The sequence below is a fragment of the Diabrotica virgifera genome, chromosome 4 (assembly GCF_917563875.1).
Source record: "Diabrotica virgifera virgifera chromosome 4, PGI_DIABVI_V3a".
NCBI lineage: Eukaryota > Metazoa > Arthropoda > Insecta > Coleoptera > Chrysomelidae > Diabrotica > Diabrotica virgifera.
Genome location: NC_065446.1, coordinates 43,253,396 through 43,269,890, shown reverse-complemented (window position 1 = coordinate 43,269,890; position 16,495 = coordinate 43,253,396).

The window sequence follows — 16,495 nt, the reverse complement described above, 5'->3', positions numbered from 1 at the left end:
TTAGCTCTCTATTCTCCTACAGCTGAAACCCAAATCCATTGTGATGCCAGCTCTAGTGGTTATCGTGGGATATTACTCCAAAAACAAGCAGACCAAAAATTTCATCCAGTGTTCTTTTACAGTCAGAGAACTACTCAAGCAGAATCTAAACAGCATAGTTTTATTTTGGAACTAAAAGCCGTTATCAACACACTTAACCGATTTAGAGTATACTTATATGGAATTAAATTTAAGATACTGACAGACTGTAATAGTGTAACAACAGCTTTACAGAAGAAGGATGTTAGCCCTAAAATTATGAGATGGAGTCTCGTTCTTGATAATTTTGATTATACTATAGAACACAGAAGTGGAACAAGCATGAAGCATGTTGATGCTTTAAGTAGGTGCTTTGGAAGCATTTTAATAATTGAGGAAAACACTTTTGAACATAATTTAGCTATTAAACAAGGGCAAGATGATATTATATGTAAATTAAAGGAGACATTACAATCCAGTGAGCATAAGTTGTTTGAATTAAATAATGACATACTTTATAGAAAAAGTAATAATTTACTACTATTTTATGTACCTGAATCAATGGAAAACAATGTGATTCGGAGTTGCCATGATGAATTAGGACATGTGGGCTTAGATAAATGTTGTGAAGCCATGAAAGAATCGTACTGGTTTCCTAATATGAGACAAAAGGTAAGAACTTATATTACAAATTGTTTGAAGTGCATTGTATTTGCTCCTAACAGTGGTAAAAGGGAAGGATTTTTACACAGCATACCAAAGGGAGACAAACCATTTAATATTTTACATTTGGATCATTGTGGACCTCTTGAAAAATCTAAAGGAACTGGTTATAAACATATTTTTGCAATTGTAGATGGCTTTACTAAATTCTTGAAATTGTATGCTTGCAAGTCAACTAATTGTAATGAGGTTATTAAGTATTTAAACTCATACTTCTTTACTTACAGTAAACCTTTAAAAGTAGTCACCGATCGGGGCTCAGCATTTACGTCCAAACAATTCACTGAATTTTTAACAGATAATGGAATACAGCATGTTCTTGTAGCTACCGGCGTACCAAGAGCCAATGGACAGATTGAAAGGTTCAACCGGTTCATTATACCAATGATAGCGAAACTAACCAAGGGCCCAGAATGTTGGGATCAAGTACTTAATGAAGTTGAATTTGCCGTCAACAATACTGTTAATCGAAGTACAGGCCAAACACCTTCTAAACTATTGTTTGGAATGAACCAAGTAGGTAATGTCAAAGATCATTTAAAGTATTTTCTGTCATCCATTAACAAAGACAAATCCGATATTAACGAACTACGACATAATGCATGTGACAAGATAGAGAAATCCCAAGAAGTCAATAAGCTGTACTACGATTCAAGACATAAACAAGCTTCAATTTATAATATTGGTGATTATGTCATGACACCTAATGTTGATGTTACACCTGGTGTAAATAAGAAACTATTACCTAAATTTAAGGGACCTTATATTATTAAGAAAATATTACCTAATGACAGATATCTAATTTCTGATGTTGAGGGTTTTCAGGTGACTCAGAAACCATTCGAAGGTGTATTTGATGCTGATCATCTCAGATTATGGATGAAATCATCACACTAAACTAAGTCTTCCTGTATGACTTAATAGTTCTATAAGGGTTTTATCCATTTGCGTTGTCTTAGATTTTATTTAAGTATTTTAACCTTTTATGTTATGATTCTTATTTTATTCACACTAAATTACTTACTTTATGTTTAGCAACTACAACTTATATTTGTGCAAAACAATTAATATCTATAATTACCCATTATGTATACGACATTTAAGAACTTATGATGAATTATATTTATGAGGAATAATTCCTGAAAGGTGCTTATGATAATTTATGTTTATTAGAAATAATGTTTGACAAATATTTATGAATGTTATGATTTTTGTCATGTTTATGTACTTTCACTTTCAGTGTAGTTATATTTTTGTTCATGACAGATGACATGTTATGACAAATATTTAGGAATGTCATGATTTTTGTCATGTTTATGTACTATCGATGACAGTTTATGACAGATGGCATGTTATGACAAATATTTATGAATGTTATGATTTTTGTCATGTTTATGTACTTCCAAATAGTTGTATTTTTGTATATGGAAGAGCGAGGGCGCTCTTGTTGTCGGTTGGCCGAGTTGTAGGCTTGATATCGTTACCGCCTTTTTTTAAATCTAAATTTGATGTTCTGTCAAGGTTGTCAAGGGGTAATGACAGCTGACAGATGATAGAAGAAGATTGTAAGACATGGGGTGAGAATAAAGTTGTGAACCATGATGGTGTATTATTTTATTTCTTAAGAAATTGAAGACATCCTTTCTACACCTTATAAATTTTTATTTTCTTATATAAGAAATTATACATATTTACTACAATTTTTTATCAATTATGATATAGATAACATTACTTGGTAGTTGTGCACTTATAACAGGGTAAAAAAGCTAATTTTATAAAGTTTATAAAAAAAATTGACGATACTTTTTCATAATTATTTATTACTAATAAATGCATTTTTTATTCACTTCTTTAAACCATGTTAAAAATGTAGCTCATGCTCTTTTTTTTGACACATGTGGAATGGTTCTAAAGTCATTTTTTTCTGACTTATGTTATTGCAAAAAATGCTCTCTGGGATAAACAATTTGAATAAAATTTAAACAATTGAATGAATCGCTTTGAAATTTTTATCACATATTAAGCACCATTTTTTGACAAAAATTTCAAAGCTGTACACTAATTTTTACAACAGTTATTGAGAAAATATTTTTTTTTGCAATTCCGACTTTTTTCGCAATTATATTAACAATAAATGAGTAGGTATATCAAACTCTGTAATACGTCATTTTAAAGCTTTCTCTATAATCTCGAAGATATTTGTACTAAAAAAATCATAAGTTTCACTGTTTTCCGTTGATTTGAAAAAAAAGGGGGAAAATGCCATTTTTTGACAGTTAATTGTTTATAAATAAAAATGGCCGCCAGCTCCTACGCAGGAAATATTTATAATTTGTTCCTATAGGTATTACCTGTCGAAAAAACGCTTCAGTACCCTGGCTGCTGAAGTGGCACGAACAGTTTATATTTTTGTCTTATTACCCTGCCCCATAAATTCTGATGGGCAAATCCAAGTATTTTTTATGTACTTTTAAATTTTAAAAAACCTTCTAAAAAACGAAGAGGAAGCATGGACCGAATGCTATTTGAAGGCAACGTAGCGAACAAAAGATCCAGAAGAAGATTTACAACAAGATGGTCGGACCAAAGAAAGGTCATGACTGGTTACTCGTTCTTCGAAGCAAATCAACACGCACAGGAGAGATACTTTTAATATTTTTCGGAAATTTATTTTAAAATTTTCAGTCGGAGTTTACTTCAGTGGGACGAATCACAATGTCGGCTATTTTGACGGCGACAGAACGTATTGCTAAACAATAATGACGAGTAAATTAAACAAAATACCTGTAACTCGGTTGAGCAATTTCTGGGATTTTTAATTTCGATAACTGTATTCCACAGTACTTTGATATTTTTAATTAATATTGACCATCGTTGATTGAATTAACTGTCAATACCAGGAGTTTTATATAACACCGGAAGTTTTACTTATTCGATTATACTGAACTTTCTGTACAAAATATTCACATGAATGTAATTATTTTGTAATTTGCTTCAAGCGCAAATCTAATTTGAATATTTTGCGAAGTCATGTTTTTATCTAATAAAATAGTTTTTGTGGGTAGTTCTAATGGATTGGATAATAAGTGATGTGCAGCACGATTAGTTAAAGAGATAATTATAGTCCAATCAACAGCCATTTTCTCGTGGAATTTTGAGGATTTAGATAGTATTTATCACCTCTGTCAAAATCTATCCTACGCCGAACCGGGCTTTTGCTATGGGGGTTAAATTAATCCCTCTCTCCAGCTTTTTCGCGATCTTCCCGTTTTTCTTCTTCCTTGTGGTGTCTATGCCAAAACCTGTTTAGGGATCCTGCTATCTGGCATTCTCTGTAAATGGCCGTACCATACTAGTTGTTTTGTTTTTATGTCATCAATTATTGTACAGTGGAACCTCGATAATGGGAAAAAGAAGTGTGGGCCGCCGTACAACTTCTTGGCTTAAAAACCTACGCCAATGGTTTGGGAAAACTAGCACTGAACTATTTCGTGCGGCTGTAAATAAGAAAATGATTGTTAATATGCTGGGCAACATGAGAGCCAACGATCGACAAGCGGTCTCGGCACCTTAAGAAGAAGAGGAACCTCGATAACTCGGATTAATCGGGACCGCGGCCGATCCGGGTTATCGAAAATCCGGGTTAGCCGGAGAATATAGTAAAAATTAATAAATAACCTCCATTACAATTACAAAAACATGAAACACATATGCACAGTACACATCTAAATTACGTATAGTTGTATAGAGTGTAGAGTTTTGTTCATTTCTTGGTAAAAAACTCAGTCATACTGTAGAGATGTACCGACACCATAATATGGTAGGTCTGGATCCTGCGTACAAAAAAAATTGATAAATAGCAAGCTGAAAATTTGTTATTAGCTTAAGGGTGTCTAGTCGGACAAACATTAATATATGGGAACACTGGAACAGGGGAAGTTTTAACTGTGGAACAGGTTAAAAATTTGGAACGGTCAGACCACGAAAAGGGCACATGTATTTTTTCCGACAGAACAGACTTAAACTCTCCGAACAGAGATTAAACTCTCATGCAAATTGGCGTTTTAATGAGTGGAACATGTAGAATATGTCAAATGACAGGAATTATGACAGGTGATAAATAGCAGTCTGATTTTTGCATGAGAGTTTAATCTCTGTTCGGAGAGTTTATGTCTGTTCTGTCGGACAAAACAAATGTGCCATTTTCGTGTTCTGACCGTTCCAAATTTTTGACCTGTTCCACAATTAAAACTGCCCCTGTTCCAGTGTTCTCATATATCAAAGTTTATCCGACTAGACACCCTTAAGCTATTAATAAATTTTTAGCTTGCTATTAATCAACTTTTTTTTCATACGCGGGATCCAGACCTATGGTAGCATAATATATTATGATGCTGCAATAAATTTATTTTAAAGATTCGTCTTTATCAATCCTACCTAATGTTTCTAGTTCCTTTTCCATTGTCACTGCAACATTTTTACGTTTTGTTACCATTACGTAGACAAAGCAAACACAATCTGAAGCACGATTACATTACAGAACGGAAGTGATTAATAGGCTGTACTACACACAATACAAGAATTTTTAAATAGTCACGTCTTTTTTAAACAATGCTAAGACAGTTTGACATAAATAAAGAAAAAGGAATACAGACAGGTGTCTGTTCTTTCCGATAAGCTGAGACGGTCGCTCTGGCTGCCGCCGTGTGCATGAATCATTTTTACTATTGTACTTATGTGTTCAAATTACACAAATACACATTATCGCTGAAATATTATTTGGCCTACATACATTTTTATTTGATAAAATTGTTAAATTGTTTATTTGTTAAATTTTTGTCTGATGAAAATCGGTCCGGGTTAGCCGGACTTCCGGGTTATCGGGGGCCGACTTATCGGGGTTCCACTGTATGTGTGACTCACATCATTTCTCGTATTCTCTCATTTGGTATCCGATCTCTTCTTGATTTACCTGCTACTCTTCTGCAGAAGTCCATTTATGTTACTAGTAACATTTTCTCCGTTCTTTGTTTCAGTGGCCACACTTCACTGTCATATGTGATTACACTTTTAAGTATGCTAATGTATATGAGCTCTTTGTTTGCTTTAGATACTGTTTGGTCCCACAGAATGCTGTTCCTCATGGATATGGCTTTTGTACCCTGTATGTTTCTGTCTTTTATAGCAGCATCGAGTGTTCCATCTTGAGTTATCTTCATGCCCAGGTAGTTGTATTCATCACAGTGTTTAAGTTCTACCCCATCGTCTAATGTAATGGATTGCTTTGTCCCTCCAATACACATGGCTTCAGTTTTCTTAATGTTGACTTCGAGACCCCATTTGTTATATTCTTCTATTAGCTTCCGCGTCATGTAACTCAAGTCGTCACGATACTGACCAATCAGAATTTGGTCATCAGCGAAACAAAGTGTATAGTATTGTCTCGTCATTGAGAAGGATTCCCATGCCATTACATTTTCTTTTCCACAGCTTGAGTGGAAACTTTTTTTCTAGGGAACTTCGATTTGTCGATAAATCCACATATCAAGTGCCTCTGGCTTATTCATTGTGTTTATTTTTAACCCTTAAGTACTAACATCTTAAATCAATGACATAAACACTAACTAACCGCCTGACAGACGGGTTTAACATTTTAGTGGTAATTTTTGTTTTTGTTAAATATAATAATGCAAAAAAATATCTTGATGACTTACTGAAAGCACTGATTATCTAAAAAACACAGTAATTATTCTAGTTTTTCTGTATTTATTGAAATAAGAAACATTTTAACAAGAATGGATGGATTCTTTGTGTACCTTTCTACTCCTGAAAAAAGTGTGACAAAAATGAAACAAATTAAAGAATCTTAATAAAAATTTATAATAGAGTTAAACAAAGAGTAATAAAAATGAAAATAAAAAGGTTTTCAAAAAATGTTAAAACAAAAAAAACTGACAGGTACTATAGTTAGTACAGTGTAGCAATGGTAGTCAGTGGCAACATTTTCATCACAAATTGATTCCACTTCGCTATGTCGTTTTCTACCTCATCAAACCATTTCAAAAGAGTTTCCTTAGGGTCTTTATTTCCTTATTTGATGTTTTTGACGAACTGGAGCACATTATGTGTAATGACGAACTGGGCACAAACACTAGCGCCCCGTCTATTAGACGGAAATCACACTTTGAGCCTAAATATTTTTCGAATAACAACCTGCCGCAAATTGCCGAATTCAGTACTACTAAAGAACAACAAAACTTGAAAATTCATAAACGGGTGACCTTCAAAATTTTCTAGGAAGGGAAATATCCCACTTTCGGCAAGCGATGCCGTCTGAGAGACGGGGTGTTAGTACTTAAGGGTTAAAGTCCATCCTTCCATGCCATATAGGAGCACCGACCATATATAGCATTTTGTGAATCTTAGTCTTAGGTTCAGGTCAAAGTCAGAAGTCGTAAAGACGTTTCTGAATTTTATGAATGCGCTTCTGTCCCGTTCTATCCGACATTTAATTTCCATATCCGACATCCAGTCTGCAAGTAGCCAGGTTCCCAGTTACTTAAATTTTCTTACGTGCTCTACACCTTGATTGTTATATGCTAGTCTTGCATTTTGATGTTGACTTAATTGACGGCTGATTATATGGAACTTCGTTTTTTTATGTTAATGCGTCCCATCTTCTTGCTTTGTTCTCCAATTTTATTAAGAAGGTTTTGGAGTCTTCTATATTGTCCGCTATTAAGACCAAGTCATCCGCCTATCGTATATTATTGACCCAGATACCATTTACTTTGATGCCGCTCTCGGATTGCTCAAGAACTTCTTGGAAGATACTTTCTGAATATAGAAGATACTTTCTGAAGAATGCATCCCCGTCTGACACCTCTGAGAATTTTTTAAGCTTGCGTTATTTCGTTATCCACCTTGATGGCAATTGTTTGTTTCCAGTAAAAGGCTTCTATGCAACGAATGCCTTTTTAATCTACATCGGGTTGTTTTAGTATATGTACGAGTTTACAATGTATATCGAACGTTTTTTCATAATCTATAAAGCACATAATTACATCTTTCCTTTGTTCGTGGTAGCCCTGGGCTAGCACCTGGGTTGCAACTAGTGCTTCCCTTGTATCCAGGCCTTTTCTAAATCCAAATTGTGAGCAGTCAATACTCTTATCCCATTTGTGGAGATTCTGTAGTGAAGAAATTTGAGGAATAATTTTAAGGAATGGCTCATCAAACTTATAAGTCGTTGGTGGCCGTTACACTTGGTTGCATTGTTATTTTATGCAAAGAGATAAAGGTAATAGCGGAAACAGGAGTGGAACGAACACATTAGTAGAATGGCAGAGGATAGGATAGTACTAATAGCACGATATAAGTCACCAAATGGGCGAAGAAGTATTGGCAGACCAAAAAAAACATGGTGCGATAACTTAAAAAATTTAGAGGCTAATATTTAAGAAGAAACAGGCTTTATTATTAGGCCAAGCAAGGAAAACTATATTATTACTATACGAAGTTATTTCTCTCATGATTATGAATATAGGGGAGAGTTGGATAAAACGGGATAGTCGGATAAAACGGGATACCTAGCCTAGAGACCCAACTAGTGCTGCTATCAATCGGACAACGACGAAAACTTGTTCTCAGTCGTCATTTTAACATTTTCAGTTCGTTTTACCTCGATGCCATTATTTTATGAAAAGTTGTTGTGTTTAGAATTGTTTGACTCTATTTTTTTGTTACTTTGTACTTTTAAGTGCGTTGTTTTCTACATTATATTACCTACATATCTAAACATATAATTCCGGTGACTATTACATTAAATTAAGCACTCATTAACGAATATTTTCATGTGTAGTCTACCTAATTTTACTTTCACGTTTAGGCAGGAGCCATTTTTGTTTTGAAAAATGTCTGAGTTGGACAAAACGGGACACATAAGTTGGATAAAATGGGATACAGTTTTTTATGTCCCGTTTTATCCACGTATTTATTTGTTAGCCTATTAATTTTTTAAATAGCGATAAAGCGTGTTCTCATACTGCAGAAAAGAACAACAAATTTTTGTGTGACTTTTGTTCCGATATACATACAACCTAGTCCTAAATAAAAGGTCTTATTTCCCATTTTGCAATCAAACATAAAAAAGGCCTATTTTTAAGTTTCTCACGACAGAAGATATTGTTTTTTAAAAGGTAAATTTTGTATTGCAGTCTTATATCTACTTAAATATACTTTTTAGATAATTTTATGCAAAAATCTAAATACTGTGAACCTATCCCGTTTTATCCAACCGTGGTATGATAAAAGGGGATGTGCAGGACATTAATAAATATTTTTTTTACTATTTTCTAGTCATTAAAAATAGCTAAAAATATGTTTTTGTGTGCTTCAATAAATTTTATACCTATAAGAAATAATAATAAGATAATTTATTTAACATTTTTTCTTAATAAAAATAATCAAGGATGGTATCCCGTTTTGTCAAACTCTCCCCTATTTGAAACAATATTGTTTTGTTCCTTTTCTGTGAATATTAACTCTTAAGTTACGTATTCATGAGGTTCGCCGCACCATGCAATAGTGCACGCTCCGCCTCGGCGCTCCAATCGGTGGCGGTTTATATGTAGAGGAGCGCATGCCGTATCGATTAGAGCAGTTGCAGGGAGCGCGGAGCAGCAAACCTAATGGATACGCACCTTAAAGTTAATACATATTCACAAAAAAGGAACAAAACGGTATTTTTTCAAATATTCATAATCATGAGAGAAATAACTTCATATAGTACATTTTTTTTGCTTGGCCTAATAATTTGGCCAGGTACTGTACATACAAGAAGGAGGTTGAGTGCCGACCGCAGACGTGAACACATGTATGTTGTTAAGTATAGTGCGTAAAGTCAGGAAATTTAACAGTTCTGTATTTAAAAGTGAAAAAAGGCCACTCAGTGTGCTGCACTACAAACTGTAAGTTACACTTTTCTTACTACAAGTGAAAACCATTCGAATACCAAAAAGGAAACCTGGATTTAATTTAGCCAAATCAAAATTGTTGACATTTTATACTGATATCAATCATTCATTACCATTATTATCAATTCACGGTCAACCACAATGCCTCAAACTTGTTCTGTTTGCTCGAACTCGATTCTAACAGGCCCCGATGAAGTCTCATGTTCAGTATGTAAAAGCGTCGCACACAGAAAGTGTACATCGCTTAGCCAAAATCCGTCAAATAAACTCGTACAGGAGCATATTTGCAATCATTGTGAAGTTGATTGTACACAATCACTCAATATATCCCATTTTAATGCACTTATGGGGAGACTTGATGATCTAAAAAATGGAATTTCGGAATGTAAACAAAATATTAGTGCTTGCCAACAATCTATCTCGAATCTAAATGAACAAATTGCAACACATGCCAGCAAAATTGCTTTATGTATCAATAATATATCTGAATTAAAAATCGAACACGATCATCTAGCTACAAAAGTTGAAAAAATAGCCAATAGTGGTTCTCCCGAGGGGTTTTCTCTGCCTGAAATGTATGCTGAAACTTGTGAAAGGATTAAGCGAGAAAACAACATAATAGTTTTCGGACTACCAGAGCTTAATGCAACTTCACACTCAGATATGGCTAACACTCTAGAAATTTTAAATTTGTTAAATATCGGCAAAGAAGTACAAATTTCATCAGTTAGTAGAATTGGAAAACCAGTGCATGGTAAAAATCGACCAATTCGAGCCGAAATGAGTAAAAAATATATTGTTAGGGACATACTACGCAATAAAAATAACCTCTGTCGTAAAACATACCCAAATATATCTATTAAAGCAGACCAAACACCTTTACAAATGCAGGAACTGAACAATTTAAGAAAAGAACTGGATTCTCTCAAGCGAGATGGAAAATCTGTTACCATACGCTACATTAACAATGTTCCAAAAATTGTCGCAGCCAATGAAAACGTTAACAGCTCCAAAAGAAGCAGGGATGAAGAAATATCACTACCAAGAGACCGAGGATCAAAATCATCAAAAAATACCACAACTTCACAGGAAAAATAGCAATCATTACAAATTGCTTTTTGGAATTCTACTGGCTTTTCCCATATTGAAGATTTTGTGAATTCTAATTTTTCTAGGGACATCTCGATTTTTTGCATATGTGAAACATGGTTGTTGTATCAGCCATCATCCATATTTTTGGACAATTACAATGTTTGTTTTTCTAACGCCGTTCGTGATAAATCTCGCGGCAGGGCCAGTGGAGGTTTAATAACTTTTGTGAAAAAACCTTTAAATGTGTGTGTTTTAGATAAGTCACTGTACTGGTTAACTTGTTTAATATCCTGTAACAGTTGGGAGATAATTATAAGCAATGTTTACTTTAAGCCTAACTTAGACATTGATAGCATTTTAGAACTTTTCAATTTTTCTTTGCAAGAAGTAAACAATGCGTATCCAAACACTCCTGTTTTGATAGGTGGAGACTTTAATTGCCGAATGGGGTCTTCTGGTGAAGTACCACTAGAACTAATTTCTTACAGTAATATTTTCGCTAATAGAATAAGTAGTGACGGTATTTTTAATCGCAAAGGTGAAATTCTTCTCAACTTTATGGACGAAAATTCATTCACTCTCTTGAATGGGAGAACTAAAGGTGACATACCGGGTCAATTTACTTACTGTGCTTCTGCAGGTAATAGTGTTGTCGACTTGCTATGGATGCAAAATATTCAAATTTCTTTAGTAGAAAGTCTCCAGGTTTTGGAATATTTTGCCTCCTCTGGAAGTCACTTCCCTTTAAGGCTGATATTAAATTTACCGTCAGCTATAAATAAAAAATGTACACAGCAGTCCAACAATCCAGAATACACATTAATTCCATCTTGGAATGAAAACTACGCATTAGCATTTTATCATACTTTAAAAAACTCACTAAACTGTATGCTTGAGAAAGACTTGGAAAACGCATACCAAAAGCTTGTTGAAACAATTACTAACACCTCTTTGCTTCTTGGCTTATCGAAAAAATTATTTAATACTCCAAAAAACTCCAGAAAAAATAATAAACCTTGGTTTGATCAGGAATGTTACAACTCAAAAAAGTTTGTTCAGCAAAATTTGAAAATAGCAAAAATCAACAACTTTCTACCAAATTATAAAAATGCTTATTTGGTTAGTAAAAAGCAGTATAAGACAATGATTGATAACAAGAAAAAATCTTATACAAACAATTTTACGCAGGCTTTAAGTAACGTTCGCGATCAAAAAAACTTTTGGAAAACGATCCAGTATTTTAAGGGAAATACAGTTAAAACTAATCTAGATATTCACACGTGGGAATTATTTTTAAATAATATTTCGCAAGAGAAAATTGTCGATAATACTCTTTTTTTTGACGTTCGTTGTCCTATTTTGGACGCCCCTATATCTCTTGAAGAAATTAGCAATACTCTAAAACAATGCAAAAATGGCAAAGCACCCGGACTAGATAATATTACATTTGAGTTCTTGAAACACCTCCCAAACAATTGGCTATTATATTTAAATTGCTTGTACAATCGTATTCTAGATACCGAAACTATGCCTTCAGCCTGGTCTAATATTATATTAACAATGTTGCACAAGAAAGGTTCCCGTGAAGATCCAGAGAATTACAGAAGAATTGCTCTAGTAAACTGTTTAACTAAACTATTCACGCAGATATTATCTAATCGATTAACGATATGGCTGGACAATACTTCCGTTATTCCAGAATGTCAAAATGGGTTTCGTCAAGGCAGGGGATGTCTAGATAATATATTTACCCTCACTTCAGCTGTTCAGCTACAACTGCGACTTAAGAAAAGAAAAGCCTTCGCTGCTTTTATAGACCTCCAAAGAGCATTTGACTCAGTCGAACATATCTTGTTATGGAACAAACTTTTTCAGTGTGGCATTAGCGCTAAATTTATTAGATTAATTAGATTCCTGTACGCATCGGCTACCTTCCAGGTTCGCTCAAATTCACAATTGTCACGACAATATAAAATAACGGAAGGTGTTCTTCAAGGAGAATGCTTAAGCCCGACTTTGTTCTCAATTTTTATTTCAGATGTGGAGGCCTTTTTTAGGGAGGCAGGGGCAAAGGGAATTAATATTGATGGTAATACTGATATTCTTCTATTACTCTATGCCGACGATTTGATAATATTAGGAGAATCAGAAGTTGACATGATCCGCAAATTACGAATATTGGAAACCTACACCTCACAGAATAAACTGACTATAAACACTTCCAAAAGCAAAATCTTAGTCTTCTCGAGGGGTGGCCATTTCTCCAAAGAGCGAGGATTCCTACTGAATGGTCAAAAACTTGAAAGCGTTAATAAATTTAATTATCTGGGTGTAACGTTTAGTGGTTCCTCGTTATTTCGAGAGATGGCCGTTACTACGATTGCTAGAGCCAAGCAGTCTATAGGAGCAGTAATAAACCTCTTGTCTAATGCAATAGTAAATTCATGGGAGACGAGAATTACATTATATAATTCCATTATTTTAAACTGTCTTTCTCAGTGTATATCTGTCTGGGGTCTGCGCTACTCAAATACTCTAGAACAAATTCAAACTAATTTCTTTAAGAGACTGCTGCATCTACCAAAAAATACCCCCAATACTTATGTTAGGCTAGAAGTTGGCCAAGTTCACTTAAAATACTTAATTTTTAAAATATCACTTAATTGGCTTGAGAGAATTTTACTTATGGACTCCTCTAGGTATCCAAGAATTTGTTATAACCGTCTTCGTCAGCTAGGTAACAATAATGACAATAATGAGAATTATAACTGGGTAGTTCAGCTAAAAAATTATTTTTCTGAAATTGATGCAATAGAAACTTGGGAAAATTTATCATGGGGGTTACTGAGGCATCAAAGAAACGGTTTGTTATTAAAAATGAAAGAAAAACTCTTCCAAGATGACTTATCAGCATTAACAAGTTCTCGGTATTCTTTGTACTATAAACACTTCTCACACAATAGGCAACCTCAAAGCTATTTACAAATAAAAACTCCCATATATATTACAAGACTTTATTCACAAATCAGACTTTGCTCTAAACTTTACATAAAATTTTATTATAAAGGGATTTCGTATCACATCGACCAAACTGAAAATTGTTCAATATGTAATTTACACAAATTAGAGACTCTTTCCCACATTTTGTTGGAATGTCCATTATACTCGTGTTTTAGATCACCCCTTATTCGATCATTTGTAGAGAATACCGAGAGCTTTTTTCTGTTTTTAAATACAACCCATTCTCCCACTGAGATTAAGGAACTGTGTACATTTTTTATTAATGCACTCAGATTGCGTTCATTTATATTAAATGAATAATTGTAACTAAATCTCCATTAAGCGTCGACTATTTATGTGTAATAATTTGTACTCAACCTCTTGTTATATGATTTTTCATTAGAAACAATAAACATATCTATCTATCTATCTATCTATCTATCTACATACAAGAAGGAAGAAGAAGAAGATAAAGTTAGAGGCAAGCCATTAGACAGGGAATTTTTGTCTTTTTAATCAAACATATAACAAGGCAAAAATTGAGATGGGCGGGACATATTGCAAGAATGAAAGACGACAGATAAACAAAAAAATTGCTTGTGTGGAGACGACTGGCAGACAAGCGAGGCCGAGGAAGACCCTCAACGCGGTGGACCGACAACCTCAAAAGAATTGTGACCGATTGGATAGCAGAGGTGCAGAACAAAAGACGATGAAAATATCTGGTGGGGGCCTATGTTCAACAATGGACAAATCAGAGCTGATTGATGATGATGATATTACTGGTCAAATACATGAGAAATGGCTTAAGTTTGTTTTTGTAGCAATTCCGAAAAAGCAGCGGGCAAGAAAATGAGACGAATACAGGTTAATCTAATTCTAAATGTCAAATATTATCAGTACAGCGAACATCTTTGGGAACAAAATCCTGCTGTGTTTAAAATAACTAATTTGTGCTTTTTTTAGTTGTAAAATAAGTATTTTATTTCTTTTTTTTATTTAGCTAATGCCTCGACAACTAATGGCCATTGGCATGGTAGGTACGGTGAATTTTTGCAGTTACGTACCTAGTGTCATGTGTAGTGTATGTGTTGAGTAAGTGTCTTGTTACTTTGCAAAGTCGACGTCATTGTCTTTGTAAAGAGACGCTAATTGTATCTGAACGTCTGTGGTCTCTCCGGTGAGTACCGATCCCGCAAGGACAGAAACTATTTTTATTTATTAATTTATAATAAACGAAAAATTTGTAACCCTGGTTAGATTCGAACTCATAACCGTTCGGATCTTGTGATCCAAAGGTAGGCGCTCTTACCACTGATTTATTTTAATGAATGATGAATTAAAATAAATGAATGATAAATTAAAAATTTGTATCCCCTAAATACAATCTACAATAAGAGTTATCGTGAAAATAATAATCATTTTGACTTATGCTACTCAGCAATTTGGAATGATTTCCAAACGTATAATAATATTATGTATTAGGATTTCTTCACCCTTTTAATTTTTAATCATTTGTTTGTTTCATTCCTTATAAAAGGAGAATAATTTCAAAAATTGAAAAAATATACTTACATAAAATTTATTTACATAGTTCAAAATAATAATACAATATTTTTATTATTTAATATGTAATGTAATTACTTCGTTTGTATTTGGTCTAAAACTTAATAAATTCATCATTCTCTTTTCCTGTGAGCTTTATTTTTATTTTAAATTATTTTTTCGATAAAATATATCCGTTCTGAGCCATTCGCTAAAATTTACCTGAAAACGTGGGTTTTTTTATTGAAAAATTAACACTTCCACTCGTGAATAATTAAAAAGTATTGACTTTTATAAAAAAAATTTAAAAAAGTTACCTGGAATTAGTCGGTTTATCGGGTTCCAGATTTATTTTTTATTAAACATGTTTCACCCCTGAGAAAAGGTTGCGTCCGCTTTCAGGGTAAAAGCTACCCTCGATGAAGGGTAAACTTTGAACTATAATACGGTGTAGGGCAAAATAAACAGTAGTGAAATTCGTATTGCTCAAATTTGTGTGTGTCATGTGCCCAAACGTACTGAATGATTTCCGAACGTCGTTGTAACTTATGTGAATGTCCTGATAATATTGGATCCTTCAGAATGATTCTCAGTTTTGCAAAAAAAATTTTTATGTTGGAGTACTATTTTCGGTCATACGGAAAAGGTCACAAAAATGGTCCAAGCTTAAAATCAACAATGGTTTTAGCAAGACGGGACAACCTGTCACACTGCCAGGGAGTCTCTTCAAATACTGCGCGATTTTGGAGTTACTATCCACCAGAACTAATTACACCAGATGCGTAAATATGGAGAATGCTGAAGGAGTCTGACAAATTCACCATCTGCCATTTGGAAATTGCGGACTAGAATTAAAGAATTTTTCGTACCAGAGGCAGTGGCGGATCTAGAGCTTTGCCTTGGGAGGGGAAAGTTAAATTGTAAAAATTATGGGTATCTAGAAAAAGTCAGTATTTAGTGTATTTAGCGAACTAAAATTTTTGGAAAACAAGTATGTTCATATTATAATTCATGTAATAACATGTTTGAACAACAAAATTGTTTTTTTTTTCTATTGAAATGTGTAAAATTTTAAACAAAACTTTAGTGCAATATAAGTTTATATAACAGCAAGTTACGGATATCGTTAAAAAACAGATTAT